This window comes from Aphelocoma coerulescens, chromosome 5, assembly GCF_041296385.1.
Source record: "Aphelocoma coerulescens isolate FSJ_1873_10779 chromosome 5, UR_Acoe_1.0, whole genome shotgun sequence".
NCBI classification, from domain to species: Eukaryota; Metazoa; Chordata; class Aves; order Passeriformes; family Corvidae; genus Aphelocoma; species Aphelocoma coerulescens.
In genome coordinates, this window is record NC_091019.1 from 18,450,028 (window position 1) to 18,473,244 (window position 23,217).

Consider the following 23,217-nt stretch of genomic DNA (forward strand, 5'->3'; position numbering starts at 1 on the left):
ACATTTTGGCAGGCATTTAAGGCTGAATCCTGCAGGTAGGTAAGTGCCCTTGAGTTTAATCTCAGTGGGACACGAGTTGACAGCATCCCTCCAAAGAATGAAGGATCCCCAGTGTCTGAGTACACATTTACATCCATGGGTCTTAAAGCACAAAGCTGTTTCTGTGGTCTGGATCACTGTCCATCTATATTTTCTCTGTTATTCTTGGATTAAAGAGCTTGATCTTTCTTCCATCACAGGGCTGATGACGTTTACAGTCCAGGGCCCGGAAGATAAGCCCTATAAACTTGCAAACATCATGAAATCTACAGCACATATAAGAGTTTTATGCACTGAATATAATTTGCGTTAGATGGAGCATTATTCTCCCCTTGATGTTTATATGGGGAGTATTTCACGGTATCTTGGCACTGTTTTTTTAACTAGAAGCTATATAGCATCTAATTTGGAGCCCCTACTGCTTCCAACCCCATCAGCTGGAACAGACTGCACACTTCTGACTTCCAGTTCTTGGAAATGGATTGCAATAGTGCAGAGGGGAAGCAGCATTAGACATTGTTAAGAGAATGGACAGACCAGACAGAGGCACTTCACAACCATCCAAATCTGCATTAAATTGTCTCAGTACTCAGGTAAGGCCAGTAGGGTTAAAAGTAAGGATGGTAAGCTCAAAGTAAAGCCAGTAAGTGCTTTCAGTACCAAATGGAGGTTCATCAGTTAACTGCCTCCACCCTTCACTGTCCTAAGTGCCTCTCAATGTCCTGTATCCTTCAATATTCCTGGTACCTTCACAGCTGAGCACATGTACCCAAGAACTGCCTGCAGAATGCCTCAGGCCTCGGCTGCAGCCAGGTCTGTCCCACTTGTGAACCACAGCCCCAACAGTGGGGCATGCAAGGATCCCCCTTTTATCCTGCTCCGTGCATTGTGGCTATGTGACAGGTGACAACAAACTGGTACCAGGACTCCAGGGCCGTGCCACAGCCTTCCCTGCTTGTCAGGACTCAGGAGCTCCCCACGCTGTCTGATGTCAGACTTCCCACAGTAGGACAGTATTGTCTTAATTTTACTTGATTTTGTTAAGTATTTGGACATTTCAAGCAACAAAAGGGCCATATATGCATATACCTGAAACATGACTGCCCTTAACATATCCACATTTGAAAAGCTTATCCATTTACAATATTAAGACCCTGTAAGTCAACAGATCAACACTCATCCTGACTAGCAATTGCTCAGGAGAAACCAGTGTCACTCAGAACCTTATCTTTCTCAGACTATTGCCTCCCTAGTATAAACGATGGTGAGCCTGACCTTCTTGTATAAACCCCTTTTCTACAAACAGGTGGAGTTTAGTAGCATGGTAAATGAATCTTAAGGAAGATTCAATCAGAGAGCAGTCAATGCTCTAAAAAGAGCACACAATGCTCTAAAAACAACAGTGTTCTTGTTTCCATTATTATAGCAAATGGCATCTTCCTGTTTGCTAAACAGCTGCTTTCTCAGGTTAGACTGACCCAGCAATCTTGGGGTGACACAATCTCTGAAGGGAGCAGAACTGCTTATCCCAAAAGGATGAATGCACTGTCTCAAACCATCAGGGTATCACTATTGTATCCATTTAGCCTACTGCTACCACAGCCTTAAAAATTAATGAGTTCTCCAGGGGATAGACAGACATAATGCTCAAAGCAAATGAAGCTGCTGCCAATACTGTTTTCCTCTTCCCTAGACACCACTTCAAACCAAAACAGAAGAGCAGATTTTGCCCCTCAGCTGAGTATCAGAATCCTTCCAGACAGAAAAAAAAATACCTATGCTGTTGTGGACAGCCTTGAAATTTCCCTACTTGCCAGCCAACACCACATAATCTGACCTTGTTCCCTCTGCCATCCAAGTTCCACATGAAGAAAAACCAAGCTTCATTTTGGGGTAAATGTCTGAAGTTATCTTGGTCCAGGTTTTGTGAAGATGCTAAACCTTGCTTAGAAATGATGACTCGCATACAACTAAAAGGGGCGCTTACTTTCTCCAGCCCTGGAACTGACTTGATTTCTCACTTTTCCTTTTCTGTGCAGTAGTTAACAACACGTCCACAGATACGATAGGGCATATACACAGGAACACAGGTCAGCAAAGTCATTTATGTAAGACCCCCTTCTTTGAGGAGCTATCTCACATAAAAGGGAACATCAGCAGATGGAGCTCTGCTTCTGCATCATACTCTTCAAATATGAAAGCCTGGTAGGTGCAGAGGGGGATTGGAACAATCACTCTCTCACCCTTTCCAGCTCTTGCTTTTCATGGCTCCACTGCACACAAAAGACACAAAAGAGAATCAGCTTCTTCTGCCTTCCAATCCCTTTGCTTCCCCAAAAGCATTCCCCGCATCAACCAGTGTCACTGAGTCTGCCAGAAAAAGGTTTAAGAATCCTCAGACAAAATGTGTTAAGCATCCAGAATTACCATCAATTAACAGCTCCAAAACAATGCAATGAGGGATTAGCACAGCAGAGAAGCTCTGAAATTTACACTGATCTAAGGTCTGAGACCTGTTCTCAAACAACAGGGAAAAAAAAGCTTCTCTGGGGAAAAAGACTAATACCATGCAAATCACTATGACAAGCAAGCAAGGCTTTATCTAGCCTAACACGTTAGCAAGAGCTCAGATTTTTGCTCATCTCAACCCCTCGTAACTTATGAAGCATCAGCTCCTAAAATCATGCAGCAACCAAGGAAGAAAATTAGCAATTGCAACCAGGTAAGTGCAATGCTTAAGTTCAGTATTCCGGGAAAAGGCCTAGAAATGGCTGGATGGATTAATGAGGCATTTTCCAGGACATCAGGATGATGTTTCCGAATACCTGCTGTGTTCTCAGAATCACAATGATGTCCATAGCAATCAGTTGCAGAGGAGGAACAAAAAAACCAGAAGCAGATTACTTTCATATATCCTGTGGTGGTGGGCCATCAGCTCATTTCAGCCTGCGATGAAGTCCCTTAACAACCAAGGGATTCCACAGCTCCTGGGGAAAAGCTGCTTCTTTCATATTTGGCAATATCACTATCAATCAGAAGCTGCTAATCTGACAGGATGTAGTGGACAAAGAGGGCAGTTTGTACTTTCCTGGTTTGAAACCTTTGTGGCAGAAGGTTACTCAGCTCTTTCTGAGAGGAAGAGAAATACAAAGCTACAGGAGCTGACACTTGGGCTGGAGAGGTGACGGACACAGATGGACAGGGTGGAAGCCATGCACAGAGCAGCAGAGATTGGTATCAGCTGGGAAAAAAAGAAGGAAGAAAAGCTTGTAGACAGATAGGAAACTCTATATTCCAAAAAGGAATAAACATCTGGTTTCAAGGACAGACAGTAAATTAGCTTAGAGACCCTACCCTCAATTTCTGTTCAGCATCAACAACCAAGGGAGTAAGCTGAACGTCTTAATAAAGCAAATTCCCAAATGACAGCAGATACTATCCCAGCTAGCTTTGGACTGCCTTCTCTTCCCAGTGTAATCAGCAATCTCATAGGCACAGCTTTACAAATCCCAGGCCATTAGACTGTAACAGAACACAGTGAAGCCAGAGTTAGCATTAGCAGGACTTTGAAGCAAGCTTGCCAAGCAGAAGAGAATCTTTTTCTAAATCCTGGATGCATAGACAATAAGCTCTTCTGTCTAAACACTGGAATCAGCATCGTGCCTAAATCAGTATCTTACCACTGGCACCATTTTTGGGGGGGGGTTAAAAATCCCCTTTATTAAAGTTAGTAAGTTTAACATTAAAGTCATGCCCAGGGCTAACACAAAGCAACAGTTCTCAATTTAAACTAATATAATGTAATCTAATTTACTCATGGATAACAGACTGAAAAATTGATGTTCTGAGTTGCACAGACTACACTGCAGATAAAACATGGTTGCTTAATTGCTGGTTCATTATTTAGCATCACTACATAACTTCAGAGCACTGAATCTCCATTTGTGATCTGCTGCCCACTGGCAGCACACAAATCTGTGACCATGGCCAAAACTACATTCCAGATCTACAGCACTTCCAGTCAGGAGTCTGAGGGCTTACAGTGCTAGAGAGCTCATAGGAAATTCAAAGGGATGATGTTTTTTCCTAAAAAATTCAGGATATACACTCTTGTAAATGATGCAAAAAGCTCAAAGGAGATAAAAGAGAAAATGGTAGTGCCTGCTTTGGGGACCCAGTTAAGAAATGAGGGATGATAGAAAATGTACATAGCATGGAGAATGTTACACGTGCTTGCAGTAATTTACCACAAAGAACAGAGCACCATTTGAGAACATGGTTTAAAACAATAACTATCAGGCTAAAATACAGACAGCATTTGGGCACTCAGCTCCTTGTGTCTGTTGGTGCAAGTCAGGCATCATACAAGTAAGAGAGAAGTCCTCTTCTAATTTAAAAGAAAATAATAACTATTTTAATTACGTGACCATTCCAAACAGACTCTGAAGCGCAAAAGCAATCACCAGCACAAAAAAATAGCCATTACATGCTTTTTAGTCACAGGATTTGTTACAATAATTCTTGAAGCTCCCAGCAGTTTCATAACAAAGTAGTCACATCTGCAGTTTCGCAGAAATTACCACGTCTGTGCCAACGTTTCATCTTACGAATGTTTGCAGGCTCCGATTTCCATGTTTAGAAGAGGAATGAAACAAGGCAACTACTTAAATTATTCCACCTCTCTGGCTTGCTATTCTGAGACTTAAGGAGCAGAGACTTTGGTCAGGGTAATGGAATGGTGGCAGTGATCTCCACTGGCAAGGGAGGCTCCTCTCCTGAAAGAGACAGCTTCAGCCAAGCCCCAGTCTGGTAACAGACACTGTTACTGATACTGAAAATGAGGGAACAGATGCTGTTGGAGTACCAAATGGAAGGCATTCTGGAAAAGAAAATAAACAAATCTAGCCATACTCAACCAGTCAAGGTACAGGAAGGAAGCAGCAAGTCTCTGTTCCTAAAAGTAAAAAAGACTCTGCAGAACCACCAGAAAAAAATGCACTGCCTGATAAATAAAATTAATTCCCTTCCCCAGAATCCCTGGATGATGCTAGGAAAAAACATATTAAGCATACTTTATTTACCTGCATTAAAACACAAAACAAAACACACAAACCAATCCAAAATAAAAAACAAACAGGCAAGTGTAATTCAGTGAACTGACAGTAAATTCAAAAGTGGTATCACGTATCCAAGGAATGCTTCAAATAACATCTCTGGTAAAACAAATACTCTCTTAGGGAGGCTCAATCAAGATGCCTTGCTTGCTTCTAAGGGTCCTGACCTAAACATTATGACCTAAATCTTGCAAGAGTGGAGAAAAATGAAACCTCAAGCCCATACGGATTCTCACTACCATTAGCAGGCCTGCAATGGTCTGCCTTCCTTACCATTTTATGGAGTATATGCCTGTATTTTAATTATCCCAAACTTTGGTCAATTCCAAGACACCAGTATGAGCTGCAAAATGAAACACATGGAATGCATCCAGGGAGATCCAGCAGCCTGCCTTTTGAGGAGGTAGCTAATCAACAGCTAATTGTAAGAACAGGTCTCCAGAGTGTTTGTGTTGAAAAGCTGCTGCTGTTTGTGTTGACACCACAGCTGCATGTGAGAACTGCCAACCTACAGCCCACGGACTGCTTGTGACAACCCAAAGTTCAGAGACCAGCTGGGGTCAGTGAGCAGGTTCAATAGGCTGTTCTGCTCCCTTGGACTTCTCTCAACCAAAGAAGAAACTTCTCAAGTGCAGTTCTCCCCATCCCCTAACGTGCACTTAACCACTGTCATTTTATACAAGTGAAATAAGGCTGCACTCCTGGTGGGAGGCAGGAATGGGGCTACAAAACCCATGGTAACTGTTGGTTTGGCCTTTAAAATCCTGCCTTCCCAAAGCACACAAAGCTTGCTATACCCCAGTGGAGCCTTCCCCTTATCTTGCACCCATGAAGTGGTCACATCCACCTAAAAATGCCTGCAAATGCTGTTGGATGCTAAAAATCTCCTGCCATTGAAACAGCAGGAAGAGAAAGAAGGTAATAATTGGAATGACCTGCTTTTACAGACTGCAAGTCATCTATTATGAAAATGGTTATTATTTATAGCAACTGAGAGATAAAATTCAGAACAAATACCCTCACTGTGCAAAATTCTGAGCTTCTTTCCCCCAGTGGTTTTGGCTATTCAACAATATCCAGAAGACTTCTTTACCAAATGCCAGCGTTTGTATTTTCTAACAAGCTCTAAGATACCATTAGAGACTCATATCACTGATGTTATGAACAGAGTATGGCTTCCCACTGAAGGGGAGTAGCAACTATCTAGAGGGGAAAAAAGGAAATGTTTGTCTCAGGGTAGATACCACAAGGATTGCTATTTTCTGGAGTGTGGAATTAGGGGGAAAAAAAAGATACAACCTCACCTTGAAAGTGAGGTGTACGCTGGTCCAAATGAAGTCATCACCTAAATTTATCTAAGCCACCCTCACTAAGAGGTGAAATCAGAAGGGAATTAAGCAGTAACCTAAGTAGTATGCTATAGTTTCAAAATGAAAGGAGCTGTGCACAAATGTAGTATTAGTAAATACAAATGGTCCTGTTCAGTCTTTGAGAATGTGAAAGTTTCAAGCCTCTGCTTCTAAGAAAGTCAGAAGCAATACAGGTAGGTTGTTCAAAAAAATTAATTAAATAAGTGAAGGTAAACAAAACATCTCAAATTATATCTCCTCAATAAAACCTTCTTTTAGAAAAGATTTTCAATTTTAATTTCCATCACAATTTTAGAATGTATTTTCTCACAAGCCAGACAATTTGTTGTAATACATCTTTTGACTCTTTTTTCAAATGAGTTCACAGGCTGATGTGGTCCCACAGTGCAAATATTCCACTGTCAATTACTTTCAGACATGAGAAACATAACTTAAACCTTGGGCACTATAAAGAAAATCTAAACTGCTAACTGATTTTCAACAAATAATTCACCTTCTTTTTGAAAGGACAATTTCCTTCAAGCGTCTTGCTTGTTCCCTGCTATCAAGAGCCCCCATTGTCCCATGTCTGCTCCTCCTTTGCCATTTATTTAAAACAATTTTATACTTTACTGACTTATGTTTACAGACTAGTACTATTCATACACCAGTTTTCAACAGCTAATTCTTAATAGCACATAATGTGAGTTATCTTTATCTGTACCCCTTGCATTTTAATAAAGATGTACACATCTCCAGACACACAGAACTCGTGGGATCTAGGGACATTGGGATTTCTAGGTATAACTGTGATTTCATTAAACATGCATTGCAAGAAGTAACAAACCTTATTTATCACAGAATAGTCTGAGTTGGAAGGGACACACAAGGATAAAGTCCAACCTCACAGAGTCACTTTGCTGCATTAGCAACACAAGATACATCCTTACCTGAAGAAACACCTACAGCTGCAAATACAAAGTATTCCTTTAAACAGAAAATATTCTGTTCACTCAATATATACAGAACAAACAAAGGAGTGGACATCTAAGAGGATTTTTAACCTTAACTTCTCATATTGGGTTCACAGATGAAAATGTGTATCTTTGCCAAAGCACATGTACATCAAAGATCTTTGTGCTCTTGCTACACCTCTACTTGCACTCTTAAAGGGCTCCTTTCATTGTCTTATTCTCCTTTAGGTTCAGATTTGATTTCACCAACTCCTGCAACAGTAATTCAAACCCAAGAGTCTGTCGACACAGGGCTACACACCAGAATAGCCATTCCAAATATTTAGGTGTATACATTTCCAGTTCACAGTCTGATTGTATAAGGGCCATGCATGTGTGGAAAACAAGTTTGGTATGCTAAATGTTAGTGAATTTCCATATGTAAATCAGCCCTCCATTTCCCAGTTAAATAAATCCATCTCCCACGTCTCTCAGGGTCACATAGGAATGAGAGACAGCATTTGATAACTGCCTACTTACAAACAGAAAGGTATTTCACAAGATTCTTTCTGCATTTGTTGTTTTTTACTGTGAAATGAAGATGAAAGGAAATGGAAGACAGAGGCAAGATTCTTCCACTTTTTGAAATGGGAAAATCTTAGTCCACTGGACTTGCCCACTAAAATATCCAGTGATTTTTTTCCCCCCAAAGTAGTGATCGAATCAGTTATCTGCCAAGAATTGTGTTGGGTTTGTATTTAATATTGTGGTTACAACTGTGGAATGTATTTCAGGGCATCACATGCAGTCTTAGTGTCCTGGCCTCCCAACTTCCAACCTGTTCCCTATTGACAGGAGCCTATGCTGCAAAAGGCCTCAATGATAAAAACAGACTTTGCAAGGGTATGGAAATCATTCATATGAGACATTTTGCATATTTCATTACATCAAGAACTTCATGACCTTTGTCAACTGCAGGTTTCAAAGAGCCTTCTACAAGTGAACCAACAGCTTTGGAACACACAGCTTCCAAACAGAGACTCCTTTGGACCCAGTTATGTCGTACAGCTTACACCATCCATCTCCCTGATTTCCAAGCAGTTCAGGAAACAAAGGCATTCAGAACTGATGGGTGCAGATCACAGGTTCATCAGATAAATAAAATTTCTTCCTCTAATGTAGCATGCTTCAACCCACACTCACTTGTAGAGAAAACCTAATTGCTCCAGTCATATTAGTGCAACTGAACAGAAACAAACATATCTACACAGGTCCTGAAAGCAGTCTCTAACCCACTATTAAGTTTCTTCAGTGCAAAAGCTTCTTGTAAAGTCAAGGACATCCAATTCTCCTTCAGACACACAATTTCAGACTAGAGTACAGTGACATCTTATGCTGTCAGTGTCTGCCAGGAACTCTGGAGCTCTATCCTCCATCAGTTTCTTTAAGGAACATTCTTATCTTGCACAAAACTGCTGCCTTCAGAGTCCTGGGTGCTCATCAGCACTTTTAATGAAACATGATCTGCACACAATCGAGGGGAGGAACAATTCTAGAGATACATGGACTACAACACTGAATGATTTTTAAAAAGCAGTGTAATTAAGACTAGCTGTGTCACAGCTTATGCAGTTTGATGAAGCAATGTATCCACACAGACACCAGTTTAGATGGTGACATGTGAGCTGTGGGTGTGGCAGTGGGCAAAACTAGCGAGGAGCAGGCTCTGCATACTGCAGTGGTTGGTAACTTGTCATTGAAGCTTTCAAAACCTGTCAGAAGTTCTGGCCCATCTGGAGGTACCAGGTTTGCACACACAGGATTATGAAGACAGTCATCATCCTAAACAAATGCATGTACATAAAATATATTACATGTAGTTTTCACTCTTGCTGGCACGCACTGCTGTTTGAGCCCAGCCTCACATATTTAATTCTTTTATAAAAGATGGTCTAAATGGATTTATTATATACTGCAATAACTAAAGGTATTTATCTGATGATGGATAATGGAGGTTACAATCTCCCTGTAACTTAAGCAAGTTGCTTACACCTGAAGGGTGAGTTTGTGTCAAAAACGAGTTCCTGTGCAGTTGTGTCCACAGGATAGAATTGCTATAAAAATACAGAAAGCTGCACTGCCTAGCTGTTATATGCATACACACAGAAATAAAACACAGAATGAAACTGGTTATGATGCTGAATCACAAAGGAAACAAGAAACAAAATTTTTAGAGATCCAAGTCCTAAAAATACTGAATATTTTGGGCAGCTACTCATGACCTTAAACCAGGGTCAGACTGTTACTTTCGGTTACAGCCATCTCTTAGAGTTGCAAACAAGGATCTGAGCCCTACTGGAGCAAGTTAGGAAAGGCTGCTCCTGCCCCAAACAGGTTAGGAGTCAGGTTACATGCAGCAGGTCACTAAACGAGGAAGGACTAAGTAAAAAAGATACAAACCAACAAAATACAACTTACTGTCATTCTTGCTGGTCACAGATCAGGGCTCTTACAACACAGGAGCTTGAATTTGATTTCTAACATGAATTATTACCATACTAGCTCTTTAAAGTTGCTCAAAATCACAGGACAATTTGGTTCCATAGAATTAAGTGAGGAGTCTGACAAGACCATGAGCTCCATCATGAGATAAAAAATACTGTGACCTTCCAGAGATGTTCAAAACCCTTGCCCTTCTTGAATACCATGGCACGCTCTCTATGTGGTAGCATGGATACACACAGCACACACCCCCCCTGCATCTCTGCTGGCCTTATTCTGCTAAAGATGCTCTAGTGCAAGTCAGTCTTTCAGTTCTTAAATTTCATTTGCATGTTCTCTTTGCAAGGAAGTCTCAAATATTCTCTAAAGTAGAAACACATTATCTCTGAAAACTCAAGATAAACTCTCTAAGCATCAGTTTAAACCAAGAATCCAGGCTGTATCATAGGTTTAATCTTGGGTCACATCAGTTACACTTTGCTGTGGCCTACACAGGGTAAGCAGGGAACTGAAAAAGAACTGTGAGAGCACAATTCTCAGGGGATTCTGTCACGCACCTTTTAAAAAGCTACAAGTCAGAAAGGCTCTTTTACAAAAGCCTACAGGGCTCTAGTCTCCACTGCCTCTTCCACCTTTGGACTCAACATTCTACAGGACAGAGTGATCTGGGTAAGCAACTAACAACCAACCAAACCTAGGAAAAGTCCCTGCCTTTCAGCAAGGGCTGGTTTGTGGACAGTTGTGAGGTAAAGCCAAGCAAGTAGAATTCTTCAGTGCAGTTGGTTAAGCAAATTTACTCATTTTATTCCTGAAATGGAAATTTCCTACCTGTACATTACTACACTCCCTTTGTTGAACAAACTTAACTTCCCCATCTCATCTCTTCTGTTGACAAGCCCACACCAGAACTGCATGGCCTTTTTAGACAGAGGCAGAAAGAACAGATTTTTTTTTTTTTACTGTACTGCAAATCAGTGTAATTGCTCCTGCTGCAGCAACATCTGCCTTTCCAGATACTGAGAAAGCAGATACTGGAAAGCATCCTGCTACATAATGGAATTCTGAGATCCAGAAAACAAAAGAAATGCTCACAAAAACTTCTCTGATCTTTCCCCCACCCCACGCTTTTTTTTAAAAGCATAAACCATGTAACAAAAAAAACCAGAAAACAGCTTTTCCATTTCAAACCAGTTTAGGTGCTTAAAAGCTGTATGTGCTTATTTGCCTTTTGTGCTTTGCACTTATTCAATATTAATACCAAAAGATGCATGCTATAGGTGTTCAGATTTGCATTCTTTTTGTGTATTCTGCCATTTGCCACACTAAATTGTTACTAAATTGATGGTTTTGCTATTTAAAGGCTCTTGTTCTAGTTTTACATGCATGATATCCAGTTGGCAACTCTTTCTGCAGTAGAGTGACAAGTATTTTAAAGCCCTTAAACTATAATACTGCTAAATAAGAAATAAAAAAAAAAATCTAACAAGCCAATGGCACAATACTACAAAGAGTAATGCCTGTACAGTTATAACAAAAGGAGTAAAACAAGCAAATGTGATGTGCTCACCTTTCTGCACATACCTACTGAGAACGTTTGGACTCATTATATGCAAATGTAGAGTAAGAATTCTAGTGTCCATTTTATCCACATTCAAGTCAACTGGCTAAATTTTCTCTCTCAATGGGCTCGTATTGCACCCCTGAACAATCCTTGGCTTCAGATGCACAACACTAACTGAAATATATCAATGAGAACATTGGCAAAATCACTACATTCTGCTACTCCAAAGGAACAAGCTGTAAGTGTAGAGCAAGCAGTGAGAAAATTTACTTCAACTATCCCACACAGTAAAAGTCAGCACTCTGTCATTTACCGCACAACTTGTGCCGAAATCAATGTGAGCTCTGGGTCTGCCTGAGATTTGAACTTGATCCATTAACTGCACAATTTATACAACAAGGAAGTTATTATCTCAAACTGACTAAGAAAACATTGTGATCAAACAAAAAAAAATTGCTTCCTCGGTATATGCAACATTTTGGAACTAAAAAAAAAAAAAAAAAGTGGGTAATGCAGCCACATTTCTTCTGAATCTGCGATTTGTTGCACGAACACAAGCACGGAACCCGATCACCAGCTGTAAATCATTGCCAATCAGGCGGCAGCCAGAGGAGCTGGATCCGAACCTCGGCAACTTTGTAAATAACGCTGCAATACCACGGCTTAACCTACTAAATTTGTTTTTCCTTTCTGACATAACGTAACAATCACAGTCTCACCAAAACGTAATTGCATAACAAGATAACCATACGTAAAGTTTGAAGAAAAAAATTTGCCTTAATTGCAAATGAGCTCACAGGGCACACGTGAATGCTCCTCTGTTCCATCCATAACTCTACCAAAATCCAGCTGCACAGGTCTCCAGGTTCCGAGCACTTTATTGCCTACACCGGCCGCTCCAGCTCTCAGCACTGCCATCTAGGAGAGAGCGGCGGCGTACCGCGGGCCGCCTGGAACATCAGCTCCCAGGCAGCAGCAGCATTCTCGGAAAGCATCGCAAAGCTGTTGCTGCTGCTAAAATTTTAACTGCAGCCGGCAGTTCACTACCGGCTGTGCCGGTTCGAGAGCAGCCTCCCCCACACGCCCCAGCCCTTCCCAAGCGAGGTCCGCTAAGCGCATACACCAGCATTCGCTCCGCGTATCTCGGCGTTCTGTGGCGGGGAAAAACGGGGGAAATGCCCAGCCTTGTCCGCGCCCGGGCCCCGCGGGTGCGGAGCAGAGCGGAGCGGGCGCTCCGGGAGTGCGAGCGGCGCCAGAGGAGCCGGGCTGCGGCCGCCCTCAGCGCAGGTTCGCGGGGGCTGCGCGGACACCGCGGGAGCGGGAAGGCACCGCCGGCTGCTCCCCCCGGCCCCGGCCCCTCGCCCGGCAGCCCCACCGCGCACTGGCCGGGCTGATGCGACTCGCCCACCTCCGAGCCCCGTCCTTCCCCGGGGGACCGGGCTGTCGCTGTTGCATCTCTCTGTGTGCAGCAGGACGAAAAGGGAAACGGCTGCAGGCAAAGCCGAGCAAGGGACGTGCCCTGCCCGCCGCCCCCGCCGCCGGCCGGAGGCGCAGCCCTCGGCGTGCAGCCGCCCCCCGCAGCCCCGGGAGCGGCCGCCGCAGCACGGCACAGCCTCGCCTTACCTCCCCGCCCCGGCTCCGGGGATGCGCCGCCGCTGCTGCCGTGCCCGCCCCCACCTGCGCCGTCCCTCCCAGCCCGGCGCTCAGGTGCGGAGGGAGCACAAAGGCAGCGCTGCGGAGCGGTGGGGGCAGCGCTGCACCAGAGCCCCGCTCTCGCCAGCCGCCCGCTCCCCTCCCCTGCCGGTACCGAGCGCCAGCCCACCTCGGCCCGCTGAGGGGCCGCCCTCCCGCCCAAAACCGTGCAACTTGCCCCAAGCCTCCCCTCGAAAGCCCCCTCACCAGCCCCCAGTGCTGCAGTTGGTGCCGGCACTACGGAGCGCCCCTCATCCTGAGGAAGTTCCCCGGTCCTGCGGAGAGCTGAGGGGGACACGCCGCCCCACGTACCCCCCCACAGCTGACACCCTCCGGCCTCGCCCCCCTCCGCCGTCCCGCCGCCCCGGCAGACACGTACGGGCAGCCCCCACAGCGGCGGGGGTACGGACCCTGCGCCCGGTGCTCGCCAGACAGGGCGGCCGCCGCCCCCCCGCCCCGTCGCCGCTGGGTGCGTGTGCGTGGAGGGGGGGACAGGTGACGAGCGGCGGGAGAGAGCCGCTTCCCCCCGGTGGGAAGGTCTGTGGTGCAACACCGCTCCCGCCTTCCCCCCCACCCCGTCTCTGCAGATGCCCCCGGGAAGGGCTGCGAGGCTGGCAGCCGACAACAGCCGCCCCCTCCCCCGGGAAAGCTGTTCTGCCTCCTTCTCCCTCGCTCGCCTTCTTTTCAGCTCGGCCGCTTGACTGACAGGGAGCCTTCCAGCGGCCGCCCACGCGCGCTCCCGTTTCCCCTCAGTCGGAGAGGGAGATGGCGAAGGAGAATCATGAATGAAACAGCCGGGCAGCGAGCGGGAGCAGTTGGCCCGGCCCCCGGGAGCGCCGGGGCCGCTGCCGCAGTGATGCTCGGGGGCGGTGGGCTCCGCCGGCCGGCCCGGGTGGGCGGGGGGGCTGTGGGCTCCTGAGGGAGGGGAGCCGGCGGCCGCTGACTGCCAGCGGCGCACCCCCGGCATCTCTGCTCGGAGGGAACGGAGAGGCCGCTTGAAGACACTGCGATGCCTCTGCCTGGGTTTGTTCCCTCAGGGCAGAAGGTGGAAGGTTGATGCCTTCTGAAGCCGAAGACACGACTGTGGCCTTAGAGATGCCACATGAACTGGTTAGTTCCTCATCTATAAACCCACTTTGCTCCACCAAATGCAATTCACTTTCTACTCATAAAAACCCAGCACCTAATACCTGAACTAGGACTCTTGTCCAGAAGAAATAGGAGGTAGGAAACTATCTCAAAGTTCACTTTAACCCCATTTGGTTTTCCCAGTGATTAGTTGATACTGTGGGGTAGCCTTGCAATCCCTTTTTTCTCTCAGATCAGTTGTCCCAAAAATGCTTGTGACTTGTTAAACACACACTTCACAATCTCTGGCTGGAGACCAGAGGTCATCCCAGTGCTTTGACATGACTGTTGTTGAGTTTTGTTTGTGGTGTTAGTTTTAGTAGCCTTACTGCACAGTCAAAGGATTAAATGTTCAGGTAGTGGGGGACTACAGAGTCAGTGAAGTTACCTCAGTATCCATTCAGTGAAGATCAGTAATTCCTTTAACTAATATTTTATGTATTTTCTTGATTTTATTCACTGGAATTCTTGATTTGAATACCCAAAAGTATTTATTTATTTAAATCTCATACAATTTAAATCGAAAAGAACATTTTCTGCTTCTGAATATGCATGGGATATTTTGTTATATGCTGGTACATACATTGCATGCTGCACTTGAGACATATCTGCATTTGCAGTTACATAATCAATAAACATGGGGTTTCGTCCCATGAATCTAGAATTGCATTCCGAGTTGTTTTAAACCAGTATGCCTCCACAAATTTAATGCCTGCCAGAAAATTTATACCAGCTAAAATTTTAGCCTCTGAATTTTAAAAAAAGCTGCTTTTGATTTCTGTGGGGAGAAGTGTCTTGGGAACTTGATTTATTAAATTTTGTGTTCCTGAAAACTGAGCACACAATAAAGCATTGTCAAGTCTTTTGCTGTAGAACAATGAATATATCATTATAATTTAGATAGGTCAGTGCAATCCTTCATGTATTTGTTTTATAAGGTTCTTATGTTTGTGGTAATAGTTCAACATGACTCACCTACAGTACATATCACTGCCACAGCTGTTGTAAACCTTCTTCTGAGTCAGAGAATGACTTTATGACCCAGAATTCTAGCAGGGAGTACTATCCTAGTGATTCTCCCAATTAAGAGAATTGCAAGTTGGTATCAGTGCAGGGTGAGTCAGTTTGATGTAAGGCAAAACTAAACTCATCAGTTACTACTTCTCTAGGTCAGTATCCTCTTCCCTTCCAAAAGTCAGTGTTAGGAAAACCTGATATCACCTTGTGATGGGACCTCCTGGGAGAGTTCAGAAAGAGTGCAGGGGACCATGGAATCAGTTCTCCTTATTCCCAAATGGTCCAAGCTACTGTACCAGCCATCTATTGCTCACTGCTGTGGGGTGCACAGTAGCTTTGCAGGGTTCTGGGGCTGGCAGCAGCAAAGAGCTGAGGGGCAGCAGGGTTTCTCTGCTTTGTTCTGAGAAATCATTTTGCTTCTTGGGTTTACCAAAGTGCAGGAGGTCTGACATTAAAACCACATGTGGTTCTTGGCAATTTTTCACTGAAAAACAACCCAAATCTGCCTGAATTGATTTTGAATAACAAAATTTGGGTACCGTGTACTCCGCCAACTGTTCTCTGCAGAGAAAATGGTGGAATTGGTCAACCACCTACTTGCTGTTAGAATTGTGTCAGAAAAAAAAGGGCCATAATTTGGGGTTGGGTACATGGCAGGTTTGAAGTAGTGCGCAGAAGATGTAAATAATTTTTGGGCACCCACTGATACAGCTATAGAGCAGAGGCTATTGGTGAGTTTTGTATAAAAGTCTGACCTTGCCTAGAGTGAAGCACTTGCACTATACTGTGTCTGAGGCAGCTGCTAAGGATCCTGGTAAGGGTTAAGGTAGGAATAGCTGGGAATTTGTAACATTTGAAGTTGATGCGCTGCTGTATTTGTGTCCTTGTTAGTAGTCTATGTCCATTTGATTTCATGGTCCAAAAAGAAATAGAAAAATCTAATCCATATGGTTTCTAAATGACTTTGGGTTTTGTTTCCTGTTTGACCTGCTGGACAGGAGACCCATATGACTTTGGCTGACCTGCTGGAAAGCAGCTCTGTGGAGAAGGACCTGGGGATCCTGGTGGACAACAAGCTGTCCATGACCCACCAGTGTGTCCTTGTGGCCAAGAAGGCCAGTGGAGTCCTGGGGGGCATTAGGAAGAGCATTGCCAGCAGATCAGGAAGGTGATCCTGTCCTTCTGCTCAGCCTTGGTGAGGCCATACTGTGCTGAGCTCTGGGCTCCTCACTACAACAGAGACATGGAGCTCCTGGAGTGGGTCCAGTGGAGGGCTGCAAAGGTGGTTGTTAAGGGTCTGGAGCATCTCTCCTATGAGGAAAGTCTGATGGAGCTGGGCCAGATCAATCTTAAGAAGAAATGACTGAGTGGGGACTTCTTTAATGTCTGTCAGTATCTGAAGGGAGGGTGTCAAGAGGATGGAGGCAGGCTTTTCCCAGTGGTGCCAAGCAATAGCACAAGAGGAAATGGGCAGAAACTGATGCACAGGAGGTTCCACCTGAACATGAGGAAGAACTTCTTTAAAGGGGGGGTGACTGAACACAGGACCAGGTTGCCCAGAGAGGTTGTGGAGTCTCCCTCACTGGAGATACTCAAGAATAGTCTGGATGCAATCCTGTGCAATGTGCTCTGGGATGGCCCTGCTTGAGCAGGGAGGTTGGGCCAGATGACCCACGGTGGTCCCTTCCAACCTGACCCATTCTGGGATTCTGTGACTTAGTCTCCTATAGTATCCTTGCAGACTCTCCAATTGGAGAGGTATGGAATAACAGTCAGGTGAAAAGTTGGCTGAGCCTGAGGGCTGGAGGGGTAGGGGTCAACAATTCAAAATTTTTCTGGTGACTTATTAGCAATGTCCCTCTGGGGCAGTTGTTGTTTAACATCAATATCAATGACCTACATGAGGGGACAGACTATCCCCTCATTTCACAGCTGAAACCACATTGGGGCTGCTGTTCAGAGGGATGACAACCTGAATTATTCTATGGATTTAGGGGGAATCTTTACAGTTAGTCTTTGACAATGAGATTGTATGTATTCTGATTTTCCAAAAAGGTGAAGGCAACAAAAAAGGAAGAACTGTGTGAAACCAGTGGGGTAAACCCATTGGATAGTAGGTACTGAAAAGGGGCTACAATAGAAATGTTATGGCCAGAATCTTTAGGAAGAGCCTCTGCAATGGACTTTGGTTAGAGGAGGAAGAAAATGCATGTGAACCATCTGCAGGAAATGAATTGGGTTGGTGTGTGTTATGATCCAGTTTTAAGGTTCTTAGAAATGCCTCTGCCCAAATTAGGGTGCAAACAAGACCATATGCCAGTGACAATAGTAAGGGTTTTATTTGATGGTAAATATGAGAGAGAGAAAGGAAGAAAGAAGTAGAAGATAGGTGGGGGGACAGAAAGAGTGACAGGGACAGAATAAGGAAAATATCACCACTCTGTGGATCCCAGCAATGTTGGTTGATCCTCTCCAGCTGCTCTCTTGGTGGTGAAGGTCCCCCTGGAAGGCACAGAGTCCCATGGGTGTACATGCTCAGGCTGGGTGGGCACATCCAGCCATGTCCCCCTGGGATGGGGGTCAGTCTCTCACAGCAGACTCTGGGTCTGTTGCACCACGTGCAGCCCTGTGGGGCCAAGCCTCTCATGTGAAAGTCCTGTGGATGTGCCCTGTGGGGTTGGGGGTTCCACAGCTGGGCCAGTTTGTGTAATCAGAGGATGAGTGTTCACTGCCTCTCACCAGAAGTTGCACCATGCACCCAAAACCTCCTCCTCCCCCCTCGGCTGGGGGGAGTCTGTGTAAACCTGGCTTCTGTGAGCTGTGCTCTCCCCCCACCCCAAACTCAACCGAGGATAGTTGCAGCTGGTGGCTTTGGCCTTTTGTGGATGCACACCTTTCCCTCAGCCTGAAGTGACTGAACAATGCATTTCCCTTTATCTAATCATCAGTTTGACTTTCAGTTCAAAGTCCCACTCTTCAGGGAAGCTTCTTCGGTTGTAGCTTCTTTATAATGAGCAAAACTTTATATCAATGTTTGAGGCATGAACTATTTTCAGTCTCTGACAGTGTGGAAACACAGGCAGAATGCAGGGAGCTTTTGTATGAAATGCTGCCTGCTTTGTTGGCCCCTTTGTTCTGTAGTACCTTCCATGTCTTTCCCTCTGACCAACTTTCTTATATCTGTATGCAGAATAAAAACCCAGAGTGCTTTACTGAAGTGAGCAGAGCCACGCCACATTTGTTTTGGTTAAATATGAAATTAAAACTAGAGGGTTGTTTTCATGCAGTAAACTTGGTAGGAGCATAAGGGAGAATTGTGACTTAAAATAGCATTTGGGAAATATATATAGCAAAATGAACAAACAATATGCAGTGAGTCATGTCCAGCGGTTCTTGCAGTAAAAGAAAGAGGATCTTCTCTGAGGAAACTATCTGGGAATGGCTTTTGCTTGTCTGAAGCTGGAGCTACCCTCTGGGTACAGAGTTTTGGCAGTGGGCAGCAGATTCCTTTGTGGGTGCAGAGCACTCTCTGGGCAGAGGTTATTGCAGGACTGGACCACAGACAATCATACACTGAGAGACCCTGTATGGGCTAGCAGAGAAATCTCCTAGCACAGTTAAGTAAAAATGATTAAAAATCTGTTTTTTCTGGCAAATGGAGACCAAGAACTGCCATTTTACACATGGCCAAGGGCTATACTGGAGGATGTCCTAGGGATATGACAAATGCCACTGTCGTGGGGCAATCTCTTACAACAGTTATCCTCTTACCTGCTGCTATGCAGACCTGTCTTATAAGCTGGTGGCACAGCTGCCCTGAAGCAAAACTGACTGTACCAAAGTGGAAGGCAGCAGCACAGGGCAGCTTTGCTTTTATGAGCTTTGAAACCACGAAGGCAGATAGAATTGGCCAGGCTGGGTGGCAGCAGTTTGGCCATCTCTATTAAATATAAAACTCAATACACAGCAGAGAGAAGGGGCTCTGATGACACTATTTCAGCTTTGTTCTCATGGTAACCATTATGTCATCAGGATACCATGGTTACTATAATACTACTTATATTTCAAATGTTAAAAAAGGCAGAAGGAGGAAAAAAAAACTTTTCCCAAAGTTGAGAAAGAGATGTGTTTATTCAGAATCAAGTAGTCACAAGGAAGAATTAACCAGCAGTTATTAATACTTCCTGGAAAAGCCATTTTGAAACCGTGAAGGATTGTTTTATTTAGTAATTACTATTTCTTTCTGTTTCTGTTGCTGTCCCTGTCACCATATGGTGCATGTCCTGGGGTTTCCCTTCTCAGCTTTGTCACCAGCATCTATTTTGATAAATGCACACTGCATAAGGTTAACACAGTCATATTCAAAACTTTGGGAGCAAAATTTCTGCTTGAGTTATAAACCTCAATTTGCACAAAAGTCAGAAATAAAAAAAATCCAGAAGTATAAGATGGGGACTGTGAGGTTATCTCATTTCAGAGGTTCAAGCAAAGCAAAGGAAGTCTTGGCTTGGATGCTTTCAAGATGCTGAAGCATATGGCTCAGAGGAAATCAGAATGGCAGCTTGCTATTCCTTGTTTGAGGACAAAAAGTATACTGATGGCAGGATGCTTTCAGGGGATCAGGCCTGCAGACCTCTATAGCTACAGCATGAGAGACCTTTGCTGCAGGAGAGAACAAGAGCTCTGACACTGTGAGAATGTATGATTTTGAAAATGGTCTGATAATGAGAAGTGAAAGAGCTTTAGATCATTGTATGTGTGAATCTAAAAAGGAACTAAAATAAACAGACAATGCACATACTTCCAAAAGCAGCTGGTGTTTGTGGGACCGTTGGTGCTAGTGGCTGCTCAGCTTGAGACTGCTTACAGAAATCACTGGGTGTTCTATGCTTTGTCGGTGTCAGGTACTGGGAGGTAGTTTTGAGACAGAACCCACAAATGCATTGCATTTAAAATTTCAAAATCACTTTTTGGCACTCTTGAGAGTTCAGGACTGCTCAGTTGGGCAAGGCTGATTTTGAAATGGTTATTAAAGAAGATTAACAAAATATTAGGTATTAAGATTTGATGGGGAAATGTTAAAATCAAAGTAATTTTGTTAACTTATGTAATTGCCTGATCTTATCACCTGTATTGTTCTTCCTCTTTCCCCTGATACTTGTTATCACTGATTAAAGTATCTTTTTCTAAATTGGAAAGTAAATTTCTGAGGCCAGGACTGTAGTTTTCTATACCATCTCAACAGGGCTCAGTCATAACAAAGCAGGTGAGACTCTTACAAAAGCATGAAACTACAGGAGCTGGATTTTAGATGCAGTCTGAATTGAGCAGCATATTATCTCACATATATATATTTTTTTATATGTATATACTCACAGCCATGAAAATTTGTTGTATTAGCCGAGAAGAAAAAGGACTAATGGCTGCTGTGTAAATCTAACCGTGAAGAAACCAACGAGATGTGTACAGTCAATTCTGAAATGTTGCCCTTTAATACATGTCATCTTCCTGAAGCATTAAAGTACCCCACTTATCCCTAGATTGATTTCATCTCTCTGCAGGATCCCTCCTGTCCATATCTAGCATTGAAAACATTGTCTCTGCATGCATTTTCCCTTCTTGCTCTTGCATATTTTACATACAAATAGTCAAATCACAAAAGTTTTGGCAAAACCAACAGCAATCAGCAGCCAGACCTTCCTATAAACAAAATCCCATAGTCCAGCTTCAGCGATTTCTGGGGGGCAAAAGCACAAGTCTGAAAGGAAGGGATGATGCTGTAGAGAATATTGCTCTTGACTATAAAAATTTCCATGCCAGCAAACAGCTAGTGGTGTTTCTAGCAAATTCCCTCTCTCTAGATTAAACAATCAGCTGCCCTTTCTTAATGTTCACTGTAGCCTAGCTCATTTTGTACATCTGTTGTAGTCTTGCAAATATTAGTAAACAAGCCTTTCACAGCATGCCTTGCTGCTAAGCAGCACTGACAGACACTTGAGATAGCTGGAGTCTCTATAGCTGGGTAAGGCTAAAGATTTTTACCTGTTTATCTGTCTGGTTTAATAATCCTCTTGATCCAGAATTGAGAAAATTTATGTCCAAAATCATCCAAAAACGCAAACAAGTACATTTGGTCCAAGAGCACCATAGAAAAATGTTCCATAGAAAGTTGTTTCTGACTCAAAATAGCCCTAGCAAGGTGAGAAATATTTGAGAATATGGGAATTCAGATAATTTGTTCAGAAAGTGATAATTTCTAAGTTTTCCATGTGTCTGTGATAAATGTTCTTTGCTACTGAAGTTCATGCATTGCCAGTATATAGCAGCAATTATGGTTGTAGAGATGTAAAGGATGTATATGAATAATGGGGACCTTGAGGGACGACAGGCTAAAATACTGAACCAGGGAAATCAGATTCATTAGGGCCTTATGATCAATACCCTGAGCAGAGATAATTTCAGTATTGTATTTCTATGAGATCACCACCATAGAAAATAACTCTTTGTGTTTTAATAGTATCTTGATGTCTTAGAAAAATGCCTTTAGTATATTGGTAAAAGACAATATTTTTCTCTGGTTTAATTAGGTTTCAGGGCATATAATCAGCTAAGAATTTTAATTTATACATCATGGCAGGTAATATAAAGACCAGATATATACCCCTTTGCTGAAAATAACTTGATTAAGAAACCAAGGACCTACATATTATGTGTAGTCATCAGAAGTTGGCATATGCTCTGCAAGACTGCTTTGTCTGGCACCTGAAGCTGTTGTCAAGCTTTTTCTTTGAGTTATTCTAGTTGGTATTCGTTGCCAGTCTCGTTGTCACTTAGCTCTACTGAACTGCCAGCCGCAGCGCCCTTTCTTTCTGCCTGTTGTGACAAAGCCAGTTCACCAGGCACTGCTCAAAAGTTACTCCAAGCTGTGGCATATGGGAACTTATGAATCAAGCTTTCCCCATTTGAAAAGTATTAATAATCAAGAATGACAATGAAAAAATCTAAGTAAGAAGAGCCTTATTGCTATTGTTTAACAGCCCTGTCTGCCATGCAATTTATTACCTCTCTAAGTGCAACATACGAACATTGTTAAAGTGTATACACTGCAAGAAACATAGAATTTTAACTTGTTGTGATAACCACATGAGAAAGAAATAAGCCATTCCCATTATCCAGTGCTTGGGAAAGCACACCAGTTGGTGCATGTGACACAGTAGGAGTAGCTGACATGGGATCCGTATGGCACTTGAGCATGGAATTCAGCAAGAGAAACTGAAAGGTCATCCAAACTTCAGCTGGAGAGAGAGCTTCATCTTAAGATTTTAAAAAATGGGTTACCTTTGGTCAACTGTTGTAGCACTACATACAGTGATATAACATCTATATCCCTACCCTGCATCTTTATCCATACTCAGTTGCTTTATCTTCTTAAAATGAAGCAGGGGCGGACTGTCACAGGCCTGAGTAGGAGGAGGCAAGAAGTAAATGGGTATTATGAAAGAAAGCAAGTGCACTTTCTCTGAGCTATACAGCTTTGAGAATTACTGGTTGTGCTGGTTTTGGCTGGGCTAGAGTTAACTTCTTCACAGTAATTGCTGTGGGGCTGTGCTTCAGATTTGTGCTGGAAACAGTGTTGGTAATACAGGGATGTTTTTATTATTGTTGAGCAGGGCTTGCACAGAGCCAAGGCCTTTTTTTCTTCTCAACCCCTCCATCAGTGAGGAGGCTGAAAGAGCTCAAGAAGTTGGGAGGGGACACAGTCAGGACAGTTGACCCCAGCTGACCAGAGGGACATTCCTCACCATATGGCATCAGGCTCAGTTATAAAGCTGGGCAAGAGGAAGGAATGGGGGCTGTTTGGA

At 43.8% G+C, this 23,217-nt stretch overlaps 1 protein-coding gene across 3 annotated transcripts in view; it reads right to left on the bottom strand.

Moving 5' to 3' along the window:
• PTPN5 (protein tyrosine phosphatase non-receptor type 5) overlaps positions 1-13,713 on the bottom strand; it is a 78,326-nt gene extending 64,613 nt beyond the window's left edge. Inside the window, exon 1 of one of the 3 annotated variants that reach the window (XM_069016915.1) lies at positions 13,590-13,713. The gene's annotated coding sequence lies outside the window, so the exon portion shown is untranslated. Of the gene's footprint in view, positions 1-12,926; positions 13,106-13,141; positions 13,285-13,589 lie in introns of those variants that run through there. The other 2 variants (XM_069016914.1, XM_069016913.1) reach the window with 2 other exon arrangements.
• Between the last annotated feature and the right edge of the window lie 9,504 nt (positions 13,714-23,217).